The 21,752-nt window shown below is 45.9% G+C and overlaps 1 pseudogene across 1 annotated transcript; it reads left to right on the forward strand.

Moving 5' to 3' along the window:
* Window positions 1-824: 824 nt before the first annotated feature.
* On the forward strand, window positions 825-21,069 carry LOC311116434 (GTP-binding protein 8-like; annotated as a pseudogene). Its single transcript has 7 exons — window positions 825-997; window positions 10,640-10,738; window positions 10,996-11,125; window positions 11,299-11,386; window positions 12,129-12,277; window positions 14,667-14,840; window positions 20,996-21,069. The product of its transcript is annotated as a GTP-binding protein 8-like (transcript).
* The last annotated feature ends 683 nt before the right edge of the window (window positions 21,070-21,752 follow it).

Genomic DNA, 21,752 nt, shown 5'->3' on the forward strand with positions numbered 1-21,752 from the left:
GCATGTCGTCCAGGCCTACAGTGTGAACGGATGAGGGAGAATATTGTAGAGAGTGATAGGATTTCTCTGAATTAGCCCATGCAGTTCAGCATCAATCACTGCAGCAATTAGAACTCAGAGGGTTAGAAGACTAGTGGGTGGATATATGGTGAGGAGGAGGACAACAGGGGACGGAGATGTTGCCAAGGCCAACCAGCTGGAGAGAGGTTTTTGGACAGTCAACACTGCCACTTAGTGGATATAAAGGTGTACATGCAAACAAAGCGAGAAAGAGAAGAAAGCTTTCTTGGTCTGAAACTAGGCTTGCAACTTTGTTGCAGGTTTTCCAGAAATCCTGTTTGGAAGATTCTGGATCTCATATGTATTCCTTCCTTGCTCCCTTTTTTTTTTTAGGAATCTTCCAACTGGGATTTCTGTGAAACTGTGGTAATTATGGGAAAGTTACCCTACCTGAAACCCAGTAAGCAGCTAGAGTGTAGCTAGAATATACCTTTCTATCTCTGGAATAGATGCCAGAAACGGAAGAGTCCGTTGAATAAAATTAGTCTGCCTGGTTGGTCCCTCTACCATTGGAAATTTGAGACATTTCCACAGGGGTGTGTTTTTAAAGAAAACTTGTTTTTTTAAACGCGGTTACATGCATGACTCTCACTGCGTGTTTCTTCACCTGTGTTTGAACACCTGACTCATGCGCACACACTGCTAAGAGAGAGAGAGACTGAATGGAGAGACTGTATTGCCATAAAAGGTTAATATAGCCATGTCATTGTTTACCTACTAGCTACAACACCTCACCCATCAAAATGATAAAATAAGAGTCCAAGATGTTCTGCAGGAGGCGGAGGCTATGGCTGAAGCCAGGGACTGGATTCTGGACTGCATCCCAGCAAGGTGCTCACAACCTGGCTTCATTCCAGCAAGCCTCCCTGCTCCCCCAGAGAAGCTCCGGGGCCTGCTGTTCCCGTTCAGTTACCTGGAGCCCCACCTGGCTAGTTCAGTGTACACACTACCACAATAAACATAAAAATTCAAATACCGAAGACTCCGAGACTGCTTGAGGTCGGCGCAAGGCCATTTTTGTAATGAACATAGGCTACACGATAGATAGGCTGGTTGTAATAGGTGAATTACCTTATGTGACTGCAGCCGTACGTACAGCTGTCTTACCAAAATTATACAAACTAAATGCTTAAAGTAGTAGCCTAGTCATTCATGCAAGCAAACACAAATAATGAATAGCAGTTTGGCTTAGAATGCCGACACATCTGAGAATGCGAAAAAATGAAGGTCAACAGTACAAAACATCGGTATCAAGTAGGCCTAGTAAACTAAATATCAGATGGATAAAGGCATGACAATCTATATTTAGGCTAGTTACATTAGCAGTAAACAAACGCAGTAAACAAAAGGTGAATGGAGATCCAGATAACCACAACATAGCCTACAGCCTACTACAGTGAGATGCAGCCATGCACAGATGTCTTGTCAAACAAATAGGCCCATTAGCCCCCGTTCAAACATGGAAAACAGGCCGCTCATGAGTACAGCAACACGTTGTGATATGGCACAATACACTTCTGTGGATCAAATTCGACCCACGTAATCAATTAAGCAATGCCAGCCTACCATAAACACGTTTCCAATACGTGCAGTTCCATTTACAACCAGGAAAACCAATAGGCTACCAAGACAACTATAATAGAATGTATCGATTTCTATGTTAAAACATACCAATATGTAGCTATACCCAGGGGTTTCATTTGGGTTATTGCATTGGAATTATATTGAATTCTGCTTATGTAATGCTATACCACAAACATAAAAAGTTCAAATGCCGACACCATTGAGTGCTTTTGACTAAGAAGTTACAGGTTGGTGCAAAAATCCCTGCTGTGCTCAATGAGCACCATGTCCAGCAGCCTACACACTAACGCAAGGCCGTTCAAAGGCAGAATAAGGAAGTCATTTTGCCATTCCATATCCTAGATTCAGTGGTGGAAAAAGCACCCAATTGTCATACTTGAGTAAAAGTAAAGATACCTTAATAGAAAATTACTCAAGTAAAAGTGAAAGTCACCCAGTAAAATACTACTTGAGTAAAAGTCTAAAAGTATTTGGTTTTAAATATACTTAACCCTCCTGTTATGTTGTGGGTCAATTTGACCCGTTTTTACTTTTGCGTTGTCTAAAATACTAGTTAACCACTCTTTTTCGCCATGAAATTACATGACTTTTCCTCATTTAGGGTCATGAACCTAACTGCAAAATGTGGACACACTGATGTGTTGTGGAATGTCTGTGTACATTTTGTATACAAACATGATGTTGTGGGTCATTTTGACCCGGAGGCTTTCATGTGTATATATATATTTGCACAGGTGCAAAACAAAAAAGTGTCTTTGATTTATTTTGTTTTGACTGGTCCTGGTTGCACTTTTAGAATTGTGTTTGGGTTAAAAAGGGCTTTCCCAAGCTTCTCCTCAGTGTGAGAGCAGCAGGTCCCTGACACAGACACTCAAAAATGAGCTCCAAAAGATTTTCAATCAATGAAGTCTTATCACAAATTCTGGACTGTGACAGTGAAAAAGAAGAAGAGGTTTCAGAGACAGAGGATATTTCAGAGATAGAGGACAATGCTGTTGATGATCCAGATTTTGTCTTCATTGAAGAGGATTCAGAGGAGGAGTCTGCCGTACCATCCCCTACATCAGATGAGAGACAGAGCATGCAACAAGCATCATCAAGAGAAGAGAAGACATGGAAGTCTAAAGATGGTCATATTGAATGGTCACCGTCACCACAACGAGGTCAAGGTAGACTCTCAGCTTCCAATGTAATAAAAATGGTTCCAGGACCTACACGATTTGCTGTCACTCGAGTCCATGACATACAATCAGCTTTTGAGCTCTTTTTACCCCAAGCAATAGAGAAGATTGTTCTGGACATGACCAACTTGGAGGGGAGCCGTGTGTTTCAAGAGAACTGGAAGCCACTGGATCGGATTGACTTGCATGCATACATTGGATTGCTCATATTAGCTGGAGTCTACCGGTCAAACGGAGAAGCAACGGCCAGCCTGTGGAATGAAGAGAATGGAAGGCCAATATTTCGGGCAACAATGTCTCTACAAGAATTCCACATAATTTCTCGGGTGATTCGCTTTGATAACCGTGATACCAGACCGGGTCGACGTGAAAGAGACAAACTAGCTGCAATCAGAGATGTATGGGATAAATGGGTGGAAATTCTACCGTTACTGTACAATCCCAGTCCTCATGTTACAGTTGATGAACGCCTTGTTCCATTCAGAGGACGTTGTCCCTTCAGACAGTATATGCCAAACAAGCCTGCAAAATGTGGCATCAAAATATGGGCAGCATGTGATGCCACATCAAGCTATGCATGGAATATGCAAGTTTACACTGGGAAGCCACCCGGCGGAGTGCCTGAGAAAATCCAGGGGATGCGGGTGGTGCTGGACATGAGTGAAGGGCTGCAAGGTCATAACATCACGTGTGACAACTTCTTCACATCCTACCGCCTTGGTGTTGAACTACAGAAGAGAAAGCTGACCATGGTTGGAACAATCAGAAAAAACAAACCTGAACTTCCCAGTGAGCTTCTGAAAATGCAGGGCAGAACTGTGCATTCCTCTAAATTTGCTTTCTCTGAAAATGCAACTGTTGTTTCATACTGCCCAAAGAAGAACAAGAATGTTCTTGTAATGAGCACAATGCACAAAGATGCATCGCTGAGTGCAAGAGAGGACATCAAGCCACAAATAATACTGGACTACAATTCCACCAAAGGAGGAGTTGACAATTTGGATAAAGTCACAGCAACATATAGTTGTCAGCGCATGACTGCCCGCTGGCCTTTGGTGATTTTCTACAACATTGTGGATGTGTCTGCTTACAATGCCTATGTCCTGTGGACTGAAATCAACCAGCAATGGAATGGTGGCAAATTGTACCGACGCCGGCTTTTCCTAGAGGAGCTCGGCAAAGCTCTCATCACTCCCAAGATCCAGAGGAGAGTCCGGCCTCCTCGGTCGACAGCAGCTGCATCTGCCGTCCAGAAAATTCAAGCTGGACCATCAACACATGCCTCCAATCAACCAGAAATGGATCCAGTGGATACAGGCAGTGGCAAGAAACGGAAAAGATGCCAGCTCTGCCCCCCTCGACAAGACAGTAAAACAAGCACCACTTGTGTAGAATGCAATAAATACATCTGCAGAAAGCACACACACACATTGTGTTCAACATGTAGAGAGAAAGACTGAAGGGATAATATGGACCAATAGGGGGGGAAAAAACCTACTTGGGGAAACTGAAAAATCTTGTTTGTGAGAAAGGAAATATGTTTAACAAATAGTTCTTAAATATTGTTTAAAAAAAATAAAAAGTATTGTATTTCTTCTTTCTGAAATGTCTGATAAGACAAAATAAAGTTGTTTCTGTTTTTACTTAATTCTTTGACTATCTTGAGTGTGTTTAAACTGTGCGGGTCAATTTGACCCGTAACATAATGGATGTCATTTTTTTCCAGCAAAGCACAAGGGTTAAGTATCAAAAGTAGATGTAATTGCTCAAATATACCTACGTTTTAAAAGTTAAAGTTAAAGTAGAAATGATTTCAAATACCCTATATTAGGCAAACCAGACGGCACAATTGTAACGACTTCCTCCGAAGCTGCCTCCTCTCCTTGTTCGGGCAGGCTTCGGCGGTCGTCGTCACCGGTCTTCTAGCCACTGCCGCTCCGCATTTCATCATTCCATTTGTTTTGTCTTGTTTATTACACACACCTGGTTCATATCCCCTCATCAGTACCTGTATAAGTGTTCCCTCTGTCCCCTTGTCTTTGTGTGTGATTGTTTATTGTGGAGGTTAGTGTAGCTTGGTGGAGCGCTTGTATTTTGTATCGCCGGGATATTCACCCCTGTGCCTTGTTGTTTCCAGTGCGCTGTATATTTCCACACTGGAGTGTATGACGCATTGCTGCGTAACGCTGTGTAAACGGAATAAACCTGTTATTCTGTGATTTACCCTCCTGCGCCTGACTCTTTCAAATCACATCACCACAACAATGTTCTTGTTTTTTATTTAAGGATAGCCAGGGGCACACTCCAACACTCATACATAATTTACAAACGAAGCATGTGTATTTAGTGAGTCCACTAGATCAGAGGCAGTAGGGAGGACCAGGGATGTTCTCTTGAAAAGTGTATGAATTAGACCCTTCCATTTTCCTGTCCTGCTATGCATTCAAAATGTAACGACTACTTTTGGGTGTCAGGGAAAATGTATGGAGTAAAAAGTACATTATTTTCTTTAGGAATGTAGTGAAGTAAAAGTAAAAGTTGTCAAAAATATAAATAGTAAAGTCAAGTACAGATACCCCAAAAAATGACTTAAGTACTTTAAAGTATTTTTACTTAAGTACTTTACACCACTGCCTAGAGTTTTGCTGAAATGACGCCACTGGCTATACCACCAAGATTTAGATAGAAAACAACCAGCTAGATTATTTCTTACCTTTTCAGAAGAGTTGCAGCCTCCTTGATGTTCTGTGGAACTTCCTGAGTAATCGATCCATTCTCCCCCAAATCTTCTTGTAAGATCCCCCTCAAATGCCAGTTGGATTAGTTGAGCTTTCCTCGGGTGTAGCATGCTTCTTCTGTGCTGACTGAACACGTCTGTCAATGCGGAAAATTAGTTATTGCATGTAGCTGTGGACACCCCACTCATGAGCCCTATGATTTCATTTTGAATATCATGTGACGTGGATTTGGCATTGTGGGGTATGGTGCTAAACACCTTGGCAAGTTCCTTGTCTTTTCGGAGAGTATATTCCATCATAGACAAAAAAGTCCACTGGCCCCCACCCCTCTTGACTCTATCGCATTCAATGCCCCCCTCAGTGGTTGCTGGTTTGAATCAATTAATGTCCACAATAGGCAACAAATACATGCAATTTCTTGCCAGCTGCCCATCAAGTGTTGACACCGATGTTCCCAATAGCACTTCGAAACTTGTTTTTCTTTCCACAGTGCAGTGCATTACAAATGCACTTTGTTTGATGCCTGCCTAGCAAACCCTTTGGTACTATCAATAGCATGCTTCCAGTTAGAATACCCAGCTTGGGTGAAGGCCTTGTCTGCGTTAGCATTGGACCCAACCAACACAGAACTTTTGACGTGGGAAACCAAACGCCACATCTGCTGTAACTGAGTATTCCAGCCACTCTGAACCAGTTGCTATTAAATTACTATTTTCCTATGAACCAGTTGCTATTAAATTACTATTTTCCTATGAACCAGTTGCTATTAAATTACTCTTTTCCTATGAACCAGTTGCTATTAAATTACTATTTTCCTATGAACCAGTTGCTATTAAATTAAGGTTTTTGGACAGAAAACCTGGGATAGTGTAGGATTCTAAGCTAACCTGGGCTGGCTCCTCTGTTCCAAAATCGTCAGGAACAGACGGAGTTGGAGGTAGCTGTGGAGCCATTATCTTTGCGGCACTTGTGGAAGGGTGGGTAGGCTAGCCGGAGCTCGGCAGCATCATCGCTGCTGGGCTTAGTGTCAGCCTCGGTGGTTTGATGCTGCTTCTCAACGCTCTCCTTCTCCTTTGTTTGGGTACTTTGGCAAAGCCAATTTCTGATATCCATCGTGGCAATGGTAGATTAGCTGGTTTGAGCTAGTTAAATAGGCTAAGGCTGATATCCCTAATGCCACTTAACTCTGTAGTGGTGGGTCAAGATGGCATAGCAGTGCGGTCGTGTATTATGTTGTGTCCTCATGTAAATAGCCTAGCTAATTGCTATTAGCTATTGCTATTAGCCACCGTTAGCGGTCTTCACCACTGTCCGTGGCCTGCACTACCTACCAGCCAGCTCTAGCCTGGACAATTATCGGCCAGTCTGCACAGCGTGCTATCGACCCAGAGCATTTAGGATTTTCTGCTGGAATCACTGAATCACTGGACCTTAACACCGGATCATCACAACTAGCTAGCTGCAACCGAATGGATGTTGTTGTTGGCTAATCACCACTAATCACCACTTGTCCCAAAGCTAGCACCAGTTAGCCTTGAGCTAGCCTCGAGCCAGGCCCATCTCCCGGCTATCTACCTCTCTGTCAACCGGAAGGGACCTCCTAGAGTCGACATGGAGCCCCGCCGATCCATCACGACTGGTCTGCCGACGTAATCATCTGATGTGGTTTCAACAGGCTTCCCGTTGCGACGACCACGCTAGCACCGGCCAACTAGCACGCGCAATCAACAGCCGTGCCTCCTGCTCGCCTGTGCTGTAGCAGCCTATGAACTGCTCCCGGACTTACCTATTGCTGTTCACTGGACCTTATGATCACTCAGCTACACATCTGATGCCCGCTGGACTGTTCCTTTACACGGTACCCCATCCTGTTTATCTGTTTAGCCTCAGCCCAAACTTTCATCGCCATTACCAGTTGTTGTCTTAGCCCTCTCGAATAACACCTGGGATTGCGTTATGCCTCTCTCCCATGTCAATATGCCTAGCCTATTGCTGTTTGGGTTAGTTGTTATTGTACTATTTCACTGTAAAGCCCCCAGTCTCGCTCAACCTGCCTCAGATAGCTTCTTTATCCCACCCCCCATACACACGGAGACCAGCTCAATCGGTACATCCAGTGATGTTATCTCTTTCATCTTTACCCAATGCTTAGGTTTACCTCCACTGTACTCATATCCTTCCATATCCTTGTCTGTACATAATGCCCTGAATCTATTCTACAACGCCTGGAAATCTGCCCTGTTTATTCTCCATACCCAACGTACTAGAAGGCCAGTTCTTAAAGCCTTTAGCCGTATCCTTATTGTTGTCCTCCTCTGTTCCTCTGGTGATGTAGAGGTTAACCCAGGCCCTGTAGCCCCCAGTATCACTCTTACTCCCCAGGCGCTATCATTTGTTGACTTCTGTAACCGTAAAAGCCTTGGTTTCTTGCATGTTAACATCAGAAGCCTCCTCCCCAAGTTTGAGTTATTCGCTGCGTTAGCACACTCTGCCAACCCTGATGTTCTAGCAGTGTCTGAATCCTGGCTTAGGAAGGCCACCAAAAATTCAGAAATTTCCATCCCGAACTACAACATTTTCCGTCTAGATAGAACTGCCAAAGGGGGCGGAGTTGCAATCTACTGTAGAGATAGCCTGCAGAGCTCTATCATTTTTATCCAGGTCTGTGCCCAAACAGTTTGAGCTTCTACTTCTAAAAATCCACCTTTCCAGAAATAAGTCTCTCACTGTTGCCGCTTGCTACAGACCCCCCTCAGCCCCCAGTTGTGCCCTGGACACCATATGTGAATTGCTTGCCCCCCATCTATCCTCAGAGTTCGTACTGCTTGGTGACCTAAACTGGGATATGCTTAACACCCCGGCCATGGTTTTAGTTACCCTCCTCTCCCCTGTCACAGTGATTTATCCCCCGGCCCCGCTGGGAAGCGGCTCGCAGCATCTTGTGTCAGACAGACTCCATCTTGTGTCAGACAGACTCCATCTTGTGTCAGACAGACTCCATCTTGTGTCAGACACAGTGGCGGCTCCTGAAAAAATTCTCAGGGGGGGCAATTTTTCTGATGATTTAGGTGACCTACACACATTTTAAAAAAGATATGTCCAGCAACAACATGAAGACAGGGGCAGCATATAAGTCAATACCAGAAGCATTTATTGACTGATCTCAAAAGTGTTGGCTTACCAGGGTTGGTGGAGCCCTCAGTTTCATCTTTGCCTCGCAAAGCTAACTCAAACACTCCGCAAAACTTCACACACTGGATTAGCCGGCTGAGGATGTGGCGGTTCTTGCTAATGTCGTAGTAAATATATTTGTTATAGTGAATATGGAATATGATATGTTGAGTAAAATGTTGTGCTAAGATCTATTTAGGTCAGGAGCTGGTTATAAGTTCTGTTCCTATCCAATAACAATGGACAAAAGGGTCCTATCTTGTCAGCCTTGTCAGTTTCAGTTCTCCAGTAAACTTGTGATTATCAACACTAACCTCATCGTTGTGGCGGCGGACAGCTAGCCTGTATCCCTCATCCAGTTGAGTGGGAATGTTCACTCTCCCCAAAGCAGACAATCTCAAACAGCTATCCATGTGGGTCTTTGACAGCTCATGTTTCTTAATCTTTCCTGAAAGATGGTGCATGTCCGTTACACACCAGTCGCTGTCCAAGCGGTGCTGTCTGCCGTGCCGCCTTCAGGGTGAAAGAGTAAGCAGGGGGTAGCAGAAGACTGCATTAGCTACATCGCAGCCTGCTAGCCAGGTTTTTCGTTCGTACCAATTTTTGGAAAATCCTCGGGTGTAGGACTTCCCCCCTTTAGTAGAAACCTGTTGAATTATTAAATTTGGTCTGGGAGGTCCTAATTGTTTCGTTGCCAATGTATCTTCATTTGTTCGCCGACAAAAAGGAACTTCTTTCAAAGACACAATCGAGTTGCACTGAAGCCTAGCCATTTTGATAGTAGTAGTGAATTGATTGATGAGGCTACCCGCTCTTTTCTTAGTTACGTTCATGGTTATGTTACGTATGACGAAAGCGCGTAAGTGCAAGCCCTCAGAAACCATAGAGATTGTATTGAAAGCTCTGATATTTGAAAAAAATAGATTTTACATGGGAGTCTATGACAGACTTCTGGGCGATTTTCAACCTGACTGAAATCGCCCCAAAAGGGGGGGGGGGGCATTTGAAGCACGACTTTAGCCTGATTGGACAATTAGTGGCACTGTGGCAGATCAGACGTCTAGATTACAACACTGATAACTACTGTTGCCGTGATATAATTGATTAGAAAAAAAATCCCTTCCTTTTCCCGTTTGGCAGTGCGTCACCCATATCGCCCTATTGAACACACCGCCCCTGGTCAGACAAGACTCCATCTTGTGTCAGACAGACTCCATCTTGTGTCAGACAGACTCCATCTTGTGTCAGACAGACTCCATCTTGTGTCAGACAAGACTCCATCTTGTGTCAGACAAGACTCCATCGTGTGTCAAGACATGGAAGGCACCAGTAGCTCTGATTGTCCCCTGGGACTCCAGGGATATTACAGTAGCACACTGGCATATCTCTACAAATGACTGCTTCACAGTGGCCTGTAACGGTGCTCTCAGCGTCACATGATTTGAACACTGACTCTCTAGGAACGACTGATCTAGTTGTCAAAGATCTAGGCCTACATTCTTCAAGCCTCAACCTCCCGAGTGGCGCAGTGGTCTAAGGCACTGCATCACAGTGCTAACTGTGCCGCTAGAGATCCTGGTTCGAATCCAGGCTCTGTCGTAGCAGGCCTGCACAATTGGCCCAGGGTAGGGGAGGGAATGGCTGGCAGGAATGTAGATCAGTTGGTAGAGCATGGTGTTTACAATGCCAGGGTTGTGGGTTCAATTCCCATGGGGGGCTGGTATGAAAAAAATATGTATGTACTCACAAACTGTATGTTGCTGCTAAATGACTAAAATGTAAGTGATATAAAAAATATATACTGTAATATTAATTTAAATGTTGTGAAGGTCCTCATACCCCTTGGTTGTGTTGTATTGTAATATTGCTCATGGTGATTGTGTGTTGTATTGTGTGTGTTGCTAGGTGTGTTTGATCGGCAGGAGTAATGTGGGAAAGTCCTCTCTCATCAGAGTTCTGTTCTCCCTGGCTCTTGAGGTAGAGGTCAGAGACTCCAAAACACCTGTGAGTAAACTAAGATCTGTTGTTTATCTTCTATGGGTTTTTTGGGGGGTCCTAAGTCTTCCTATGGGAGAGAACTACTACTCTTTCATTCCACACATTCCCTAAAGTACTTTCACTACCTGGCACTTGACCATCTCTCTCTCTCTCTCTCTCTCTCTCTCTCTCTCTCTCTCTCTCTCTCTCTCTCTCTCTCTCTCTCTCTCTCTCTCTCTCTCTCTCTCTCTCTCTCTCTCTCTCTCTCTCTCTCTCTCTCTCAGGGCCATACCAGGAAGATTAACTTCTTCAAGGTGTGAAAGGCTTTCACCATGGTGGACATGCCTGGTTATGGACACAGGGCTCCAAAGGACTTTGTGGAGATGGTGGAGCCCTATCTGGATACAATGAAAAGTAGGATATTTAAGCTTTACATTATGCAGCCTTCAATCAATGTCCAGTATGTATTATATACAGTAGATTGAATGTCTGGTGAGGACGTTGCTATTGGTAGATTGGAGTGTTGGGCTGCAGGAGGCAGTCTGGTGAGGACGTTGCTATTGGTGGATGGAAGTGTCGGGTTGCAGGAGGCAGTCTGGTGAGGACGTTGCTATTGGTGGATGGAAGTGTCGGGCTGCAGGAGGCAGATATGAGGAGTTCAGTCGGCCTTACGTGGTGAGTGACATACTGCTCAATTAATATTGTATATGTGAACTTATTATATCATATCTTTCATCTGGGATGAGGGCATGTTGTTGGGCCCTGTGTAGCTCAGTTGGTAGAGCATGGCGCTTGCAACGCCAGGGTTGTGGGTTCGATTTTCCACGGGGGGCCAGTATTATTATTTTTGTTTTTTTATGATGCACTCACTTACTGTAAGTCGCTCTGGATAAGAGCGTCTGCCAAATGACAAAAAATTTAAATGTTGTTGAGCAACGATTTGCGTGCAGCTGTTTGGGTATATGTTAAGAGTACAGAATCTTGCTGGCGTCTAGGTTTGTCATGTAACCCTTTTCTCTCCCCCTCAGTATGTAATGTTCCATCCCACTGACCGTAGGGAGCATATTAGTGTGGAGCTCTAACTCAGCTATTTAAAAACGTCACTCCTCTCTAACCGCCAGTGGATGCAGTGATTCTAGAGTGCCCTGTCCCGTGCATAATACATGAGGATGTAAAGTATTCATGCTATCAGGTTATTAAGCACTTGGACCACATAACTAAAATTAAGTCAACTGGGTCCACCCATCATTTCCACTGGGTATTAAATAAAGCTCATGTCATCAGTGGTGGACACTGGGGCAGATTTGGTGCATGGGTAATAACATCAATTTTTTGCTCTGGAAAATGGGCAAACAGTACCTGATTTGGATTAGCCCATTCAAGCTATTCCATTAATTCATGGTCATGTATCAGCAAGGTATCGGTGTCAAACTGATGCGGTGACCAAGATGCAGAGTGTGGTGACCAAGATGGACAAGTGTCACCAGGGGGTGCTGTTGACAAACCTGCTGCAACTTCAGGATGTCAATAACGCAGACCGTTGGCTGATTCCCACAGCCCTTCCTGGTCAGGAGACACAGACACAGACACAGACTCACTACACATTTTTGGTAAATTGAGCGCCATACACATCCCCCTTTTTAGACCGACGAGTTGTGTGAAATTGCCTTGTCAGAATTACACAGGCGTCGTTGTTCTCTTCACAGTTATGGAAGAGTGTTGGAACTCTTAACAGCAACAGTTCCAACCTAGACAGTTATGGAAGTGTGTTGGAACTCTTAACAGCAACAGTTCCAACCTAGACAGTTATGGAAGAGTGTTGGAACTCTTAACAGCAACAGTTCCAACCTAGACAGTTATGGAAGTGTGTTGGAACTCTTAACAGCAACAGTTCCAACCTAGACAGTTATGGAAGTGTGTTGGAACTCTTAACAGCAACAGTTCCAACCTAGACAGTTATGGAAGAGTGTTGGAACTCTTAACAGCAACAGTTCCAACCTAGACTTGTTTTCAACAATAATTTCTACAGTAAGATGTACAGTAGTAGGCCTGATCATGTTTCATCTTCATCTGTACTGTTACTTATGGTTGCACTAGCTAGCTAGCTTGCTTTGGCTAATGTTAGCTAGCTAGCTTAGGGGGACCATATTTTAGTTTTCAAAAATGAGGACAGGGAGGCAGACGGACACCCGCAGTGGGTGGTAAATACAAATGCGTTCACAACCATGCAACTATGTTATTGAACTTTAATACATAAAGTAATACATCATTTCCATTCAACTGTTGGCCCTCAACAAGAGAATAATAACAAACAAATAAATAAAAATAGTTTAGCTTTTAACACCTTTTACATGACACTGTTTCTTTTAATAAAATAAACAGTTGTCATAAAAAAATCCACTATTTCAGTCAAAAATAATGTCAGTCCTCCTGATGCTCTCTGGTATACTTTCCTGAAGATCGAATCTTTCCCAACAGTCCTTGATTACCAATCAAGTAGGCATGAACGTCTTTGCAAGACATGTTTTTAAAGTTGTATTGTGTACACAGAAGCCCCATTCAGTGACTCAACAGACAAGTGATTCCTTTCCTTTGTCCACTGGCTTTGCATCAGTGAAAAAACTATCTCTACATTTGCATTGTGAGAAAGAATAGCAAAGAAAAACTATGCAATCTTCAGTAGCTCTGAATGAAAATCAATGCTTTTGGACATTTCAAAATATTTGGTCCACTTCTTGTGTGCTTGCAGATTACTGAACTCTCCATCACTGTTACACCTTTCTGTGAATTTCTTCAGGTTGGTGACCTGATCAAAGCACTTTGCATCATCAATTGGCACCCCCCTTTTCTCCCAAGTGTTTGATACAGGCTTCTATGTCATTCCAGTCAGGTGTCTCACTCAGATCCATCCACATGAAAGAGGAGAACTCCTCCATTTCTCCAGATACTCCAGGCATGAACTGTACAGACCCTGACTTGAGCACTGAAATGGTCACAATTCTTACCAAGTCCATCCTTGTGCTTTTGTGCCAATAGTCCCTTAACTTTAAGTTATTGGTCTTGCGTTCAAGAAACATGGTGTGGACTTTGTTCAAAAGGTTCTTCACTTCCACAATTGAATTGCTCTCCCTTTCCATCTCCTGAATGTGTGAATGAAACACACACATGAGTGAGTGCATGTGCCAGAGGTAAATTTCACTGAACTCATCTTCAAAAACCTTCTCGATCAAGGAGGGTGTTTTTTCCTGTGACAAAAATAATGCTTTCAAGGCTGGAAACATCTGTAGCAGCCTCTCAATACCTGGGAATAATGACAGCCATCGCGTCTTGCTGTGAGAAAGGAGACTTCTGTATTCAACATCAACAAATCCACAGTACTCCTTCAGATTATCTGTGCGCACAGTGTAGATGTGAAAGTATTGACATATTTTTAAGATGATGTTCTCAATATCGACATCTAGTGTGTCTGCCCCGTAATGAACACAATTGCTCAAGACGTGTGCTGGGCAGCCCACACCGATTAAAGGTTCTGCAATGACTTCTTTAAGTTTGCGAAAACATTATTTCCTTCTTCATCACGCCGGATTCCCCCGAACATTGTATTGCAGTTGTCACCTGTAAATGCAATACATTTCGAAAAAATCCCATTCTTTTCCAGTGTTTCTTTGATGTATTGCGCGATCGTATCAGCTGTCTCATTTGGAGTGTTTTTAACTTCGACTAATTTCCTTTGCACGCCACCATTCTTCCAATCAAAATACTGAATAAGCAGAGGGAATATTTTCACAGCACCGTGATTGCTTCCATGTACATGCAAACACACTTATTGGTTGACATAGTTTGCCATTGTTAGACCTCGGGGAAAACTGATTCACAGTATTGAAGCAATGTCTTTCACACACCTTACGTGTCTAAGACATGTGTCTCTGAGGGGACTTTAACTGTCCACCAACAGAACCTGTGATTAAGCTGAATCTCACACTCATACTGGGCAACATTCTGAGTCAGCGGACTGATCTGTACATTAGTTCAGGTATGAGGCCAATGCAGTTGATTATCGGCAGTAACATCACATCTAAACAGAACCTGGGTCTCCAGCTCAGACCCTTCTTGGAGTCTGTAACTCATCGTAATGCTGATGCTGAAGAATTCCTTTGTGGATCTGAATTCATGGGAAAGTACTTCAGGTCTGTGGAGACATTTGAGTATAGATCTACTTTCAGCTAAAAGTGTTGATTTAACATTGATTAATCAGCCGATACACCCGAGGAAACCGACTCTAATATAGGTGGCTGTTTTATTACAGCGTACTGCCAACATCCTTTTTCACAACCTGGAGTTTCTCAAACGTTCTAACTGCAGGATTGACTCTTTGGAGGGGACTTTAACTAAAGACTTAACATCTTTAAGAATATTCAGACTACATATGGAGAACATTTAAACTCTGAGATTTACAGAACCTCAGTCTAGCCTTAAATATTTGTTTTTGCAATACATTACATATGTTTTCCAGCTGTGACAACGCTTGGTTCCTTGAATGGGCAAAGCGGTACAGGCAGGTTGAAGTGATCATGTTTGACGTTGCTTTAGAGGACTTATGCTTGTCAGACAATGGACTAGACACACCTAACTTTGTCAAGTACACAGAAGCCAACTGTACAACAGAGGTAGGCTATGTTCCACTCTAAATTCCAAGCATCTGCCTCTAACCCTAGGAAGCTCTTTGCCACATTTTCTTCCCTGCTGAATCCCCCCCCCCCCCCCCCTCCTCTCTCTCTGTGGATGACTTCGTCAACCACTTTGAAAAGAAGGTTGACGACATTCGATCCTCGTTTGCTAAGTCTAATGACACTGCTGGTCCTACTCACACTGCCCTTCCCTATGCTTTGACTTCTTTCTCCCCTCTCTCTCCAGATAAAATCCTGCGACTTGTGACTGCAGGCCGCCCAACAACCTGCCCGCTTGACCCCATCCCCTCCTCTCTTCTCCAGACCATCTCCGGTGACCTTCTCCCCTACCTCACCTCGCTGATCAACTCATCCTTGACCGCTGGCCATGTCCCTTCCGTCTTCAAGAGAGCGAGAGTTGCTCCCCTTCTCAAAAAACCAACACTCGATCCCACTGATGTCAACAACTACAGACCAGTATCCCTTCTTTCTTTTCTTTCCAAAACTATTGAGCGTGCCGTCTTTAGCCAACTCTCTTGCTATCTCTCTCAGAATGACCTTCTTGATCCAAACCAGTCAGGTTTCAGGACTGGTCATTCAACTGAGACTGCTCTTCTCTGTGTCACGGAGACTCTCCACACTGCTAAAGCTAACTCTCTCTCCTCTGCTCTTGTCCTTCTAGACCTGTCTGCTGCCTTTGATACTGTGAACCATCAGATCCTCCTCTCCACCCTCTCCGAGCTGGGCATCTCCGGCGCGGCTCACTCCTGGATTGCGTCCTACCTGACCGGTCGCTCCTACCAAGTGGCGTGGCGAGAAGCTGTCTCCGCACCACGTGCTCTCACCACTGGTGTCCCCCAGGGCTCAGTTCTAGGCCCTCTCCTTTTCTCCCTATACACCAAGTCACTTGGCTCTGTCATATCCTCACATGGCCTCTCCTATCATTGCTACGCTGACGATACACAACTAATCTTCTCCTTTCCCCCTTCTGATAACCAGGTGGCGAATCGCATCTCTGCATGTCTGGCAGACATATCAGTATGGATGACGGATCACCACCTCAAGCTGAACCCTGGCAAGACGGAGCTGCTCTTCCTCCCGGGGAAGGACTGCCCGTTCCATGATCTCGCCATCACGGTTGACAACTCCGCTGTGTCCTCCTCCCAGAGTGCGAAGAGCCTAGGCGTGACCCTGGACAACACCCTGTCGTTCTCCGCCAACATCAAGGCGGTGACCCGCTCCTGCAGGTTCATGCTCTACAACATTCGGAGAGTACGACCCTGCCTTACACAGGAAGCGGCACAGGTCCTAATCCAGGCACTTGTCATCTCCCGTCTGGACTACTGCAACTCGCTGTTGGCTGGCCTCCCTGCCTGTGCCATTAAACCCCTACAACTCATCCAGAATGCCGCAGCCCGTCTGGTGTTCAACCTTCCCAAGTTCTCTCACGTCACCCCCCTCCTCCGCACACTCCACTGGCTTCCAGTTGAAGCTCGCATCCGCTACAAGACCATGGTGCTTGCCTATGGAGCAGTGAGGGGAACGGCACCTCTGTACCTTCGGGCTCTGATCAGTCCCTACACCCAAACGAGGGCATTGCGCTCATCCACCTCTGGCCTGCTGGCTCCCCTTCCTCTGCGGAAGCACAGCTCCCGCTCAGCCCAGTCAAAACTGTTCGCTGCTCTGGCACCCCAATGGTGGAACAAGCTCCCTCACGACGCCAGGACAGCGGAGTCACTCACCACCTTCCGGAGACATTTGAAACCCCACCTCTTTAAGGATTACCTGGGATAGGATAAAGTAATCCTTCTACCCCCCGAAAATTGTAAAGTGGTTATCCCACTGGCTATAGGGTGAACGCACCAATTGGTGAGTCGTTCTGGATAAGAGCGTCTGCTAAATGACGTAAATGTGCCCTTGAGCAAGGCACTTTGTCACGACCGTCTGAAGAAGCGGACCAATACGCAGCGCGTGGAGTGAACATGATGACTTTTATTTAATAAAGCAACCACGAAAAACCAACAAATGACGATAGTGAAGTCCTCTGTAACACTGACAGAAACATGGAACAAAAACCCACAAAACCAAGGAGAAACCACACAGTATAAATATGGCTCCCAATCAGAGATAACGAGCCGACAGCTGACACTCGTTACCTCCGATTGGGAGTCATATGACTAATCAAGCACAATACCAAACATAGAAATCAACAACCTAGACAACCCAACATAGAAATACACCCAAACAAATGAAAATGAAAAACCCTGGCTCAAATATCAAAGTCCATGGAGCCAGAGTGTCACAGTACCCCCCCCTAAAGGTGCGAACTCCGGGCGCACCAACATAAGGACTAGGGGAGGGTCTGGGTGGGCGTCTGTCCACGGTGGCGGCTCTGGCCCCGGTCGTGATCCCCACCCCACCACAGTCACAACCTGCTTCAGTAGCCTCCTCCCAATGACCACCCTCCAACTAACCCCACCTGGACTAAGGGGCAACACCGGACTAAGGGGCAGCACCGGACTAAGGGGCAGCACCGGGATAAGGGGCAGCACCGGGATAAGGGGCAGCACCGGGCTAAGGGGCAGCACCGGACTAAGGGGCAGCACCGGACTAAGGGGCAGCACCGGGCTAAGGGACAGTACCTGACTGAATGGCGGATCCTGGCTGGCTGGCTCTGGCGGATCCTGGCTGGCTGGCGGATCCGGGCTGGACGGCTCTGGCGGATCCTGGCTGGACGGCTCTGGCGGATCCTGGCTGGACGGCTCTGGCGGATCCTGGCTGGACGGCTCATGGCTGGCTGACGGATCTGGCTGCTCATGGCTGGCTGACGGATCTGGCTGCTCATGGCTGGCTGACGGATCTGGCTGTTCATGGCTGGCTGACGGATCTGGCTGCTCATGGCTGGCGGAAGGCTCTGGCTGATCCCGTCTGGCGGACGGCTCTGGCTGATCCTGTCTGGCGGAAGGCTCTGGCTGATCCTGTCTGGCGGAAGGCTCTGGCTGATCCTGTCTGGCGGAAGGCTCTGGCTGATCCTGTCTGGCGGAAGGCTCTGGCTGATCCTGTCTGGCGGAAGGCTCTGGCTGCTCCTGTCTGGCAGAGAGCTCTAGCGGCTCCGGTCTGGCGGACGGCTCTGAAGGCTCATGGCAGACGGGCGGCTTTGCAGGCTCAGTACAGACGGGCAGTTCCTGCGGCGCTTGGCAGACGGACAGTTCAGACGGCGTTGGGCAGACGGGCAGTTCAGACGGCGTTGGGCAGACGGACAGTTCAGGCCCCGTTGGGCAGACGGCAGACTCTGGCTGTCTGAGGCGCATCGTAGGCCTGGTGCGTGGTGCCGGAACAGGAGGTACCGGGCTGAGGACACGCATCTCAGGGCTAGTGCGGGGAGAAGCAACAGGGCATGCTGGACCCTGGGGACGCACCGTAGGCCTGATGCGTGGTGCCGGAACTGGAGGTACCGGGCTGAGGACACGCATCTCAGGGCTAGTGCGGGGAGAAGCAACAGGGCATGCTGGACCCTGGGGACGCACCGTAGGCCTGATGCGTGGTGCCGGAACTGGAGGTACCGGGCTGAGGACACGCATCTCAGGGCTAGTGCGGGAAGCAGGAACAGGACGCACAGGACTCGGGGAACACACAGGAGGCTTAGTGCGTGGTGTAGGCACTGGTGGTACTGGACTGGAGACAGGAGGTGGTGCCGGAAATACCGGACCGTGCAGGCGTACTGGCTCCCTTGAGCACTGAGCCTGACCAACCTTACCTGGTTGTATGCTCCCCGTCGCCTGACCAATACAGGGAGGTGGAATAACCCGCACCGGGCTATGTAGGCGAACCGGGGACACCATGCGTAAGGCTGGTGCCATGTAAGCCGGCCCGAGGAGACGCACTGGTGACCGGATGCGTGGGGCCGGCCTCATGACATCTGGCTCAATGCTCAGTCTAGCCCGGCCGATACGTGGAGCCGGAATGTACCGAACCGGGCTATGCCTGCGTACAGGAGACACCATGCGCTCTACTGCGTAACACGGTGTCTGCCCGTACTCTCGCTCTCCACGGTCAGTCCAGGGAGTAGGCGCAGGTCTCCTACCTGACTTCGCCACACTCCCTTCTAGCCCCCCCCCAAGAAATTTTTGGGTAGTACTCTCGGGCTTCCAGCCTTGCCTCCGTGCTGCCTCCTCATATCGCCGCCTCTCGGCTTTAGCTGCCTCCCGCTCTTCACGAGGACGGCGATATTCTCCCGGTTGATCCCAAGGCCCCTCACCATCCAGAATCTCCTCCCATGTCCATGAATCCTTTATGGGAGTCCATAAATCCTGTGTAGGTAGGTCCTGTTGCCGCTTGACACGCTGCTTGGTCTTTTTGTGGTGGGTTTTTCTGTCACGACCGTCTGAAGAAGCGGACCAATACGCAGCGCGTGGAGTGAACATGATGACTTTTATTTAATAAAGCAACCACGAAAAACCAACAAATGACGATAGTGAAGTCCTCTGTAACACTGACAGAAACATGGAACAAAAACCCACAAAACCAAGGAGAAACCACACAGTATAAATATGGCTCCCAATCAGAGATAACGAGCCGACAGCTGACACTCGTTACCTCCGATTGGGAGTCATATGACTAATCAAGCACAATACCAAACATAGAAATCAACAACCTAGACAACCCAACATAGAAATACACCCAAACAAATGAAAATGAAAAACCCTGGCTCAAATATCAAAGTCCATGGAGCCAGAGTGTCACACACTTAACCCTAATTGCTCCTGTAAGTCGCTCTGGTTAAGAGCGTCTGCTAAATGACTAAAATGTAAATGTAAATGTATGTTCTCTTTGTTGCAACTGGCCTGTATATTGGTATTTTCGGTTTGTTTCGACAATTCTGATGACGTCCTTTTTAAAAGCTTTGTCTGTCTGGAGTGTAATTGTTCTGCTTCATCTGAAATCACTTAGAAATAAGTAAGCCCATGCATTTTTTTTACTTCCCCAATTTTTATCAGATCCTGTTTTTATTTCAACACCTTATCGCCAACGCGTGTATCGTTGCTAAGAGGAACTGAAAAAGGCTCCATCTGAACTCTGCTGTGGTTGTGCTCCATTTCTGTAGAATATCAGGGTGAGAACAACTCGTCCATTGGCTGTATGCTGCTGTGAATGAAAAAATAGATTAATGACCAATTACAATGAACCAGTTATTTTCATTTCAACATAAATTAAAGCGGTTTGTACACAAGTTGCTAATAGTTTACACAGTGGCCTGTATGTGGTTTAGTACACCGTTTCTGTCCAATCGTGATTTCTGGGCAATATTTGTGAGTTTGGAGGGAACCTAGTTTTATTGTATTCTTTGATGATTATTTATGGCCAAAGGCTAAATGCATCATACGGGATAATTTGAAAAGTTTTGTCCAAATGATAATTTTGAAAGTTATCATTTGGACAAGGCTTGCAAAGATTTCCATTTCACAGATGTTAAGACTAATTTGCAAAGATTTCCCATTCTGATATTCTGATAGCTGCAATAGATTATATCAATAAAAGTTGATTTTAACCAGTTATAATAAGATTCCCTGTACCTGCAGCCCTCTGAATCCAGGTGTTTCATCCTCTGGCATTTCAGGTGCAGGAATGTCAGAAGCCCCCTCTCCTGCCGCAGCCTCCTGCATTGACACCATCGCATCACTTCCTCATTGACACCATCGCATCACTTCCTCATTGACACCATCGCATCACTTCCTCATTGACACCATCGCATCACTTCCTCAAGGTGGGCGGCCATGGTGGCTGTTTTCAGTCGCTTCAGAAACGTCTTCTTCTGACCAATCACAGCAGCACATAGTGATGAAGACTTCTCTTGTTCTATTGACACAGAAAGGGAATTTAAATTACACTCATCAACAAATAACTAACTGAAGTTAAAGTAGTGGATTTAAATGTGTTCTGACATAAAAACAACCACACAAACCTCTGCGATAACTCCATGGGTTAGTTTCAGCAATGCTTTCACATAAAATCCAGAGACGGCAACTGTAGTAAGGGGATTATCTGGTTATTATAAGGTCAAATTTACACAACAGAACATATACCAGGAGAGCTAAAATACAGATCAATCAATCTATCAAATGTATTTATATAAATAATAGTCGCTGAGGCCAATTTTTTTTTCCATCACACACAGCCTAAGATATTAACATTTTATATTCATCCAATGACTGCCATGTTTTTGGATGACGTGATGATGTCATCGCCGCTCGCGCTGCTCCCTGAGTTCTAGTGCGCATGTGATGTTGTTCTTTGTCAGTGGGCAAACGTACAAAATCAGCATGGGATCAAAATACTTTTTTTCCTCACTGTACATACATACATACACATTTATA

This window comes from Coregonus lavaretus (assembly GCF_964263955.1).
Source record: "Coregonus lavaretus genome assembly, contig: HAP1_SCAFFOLD_5658, whole genome shotgun sequence".
Classification (NCBI taxonomy): domain Eukaryota; kingdom Metazoa; phylum Chordata; class Actinopteri; order Salmoniformes; family Salmonidae; genus Coregonus; species Coregonus lavaretus.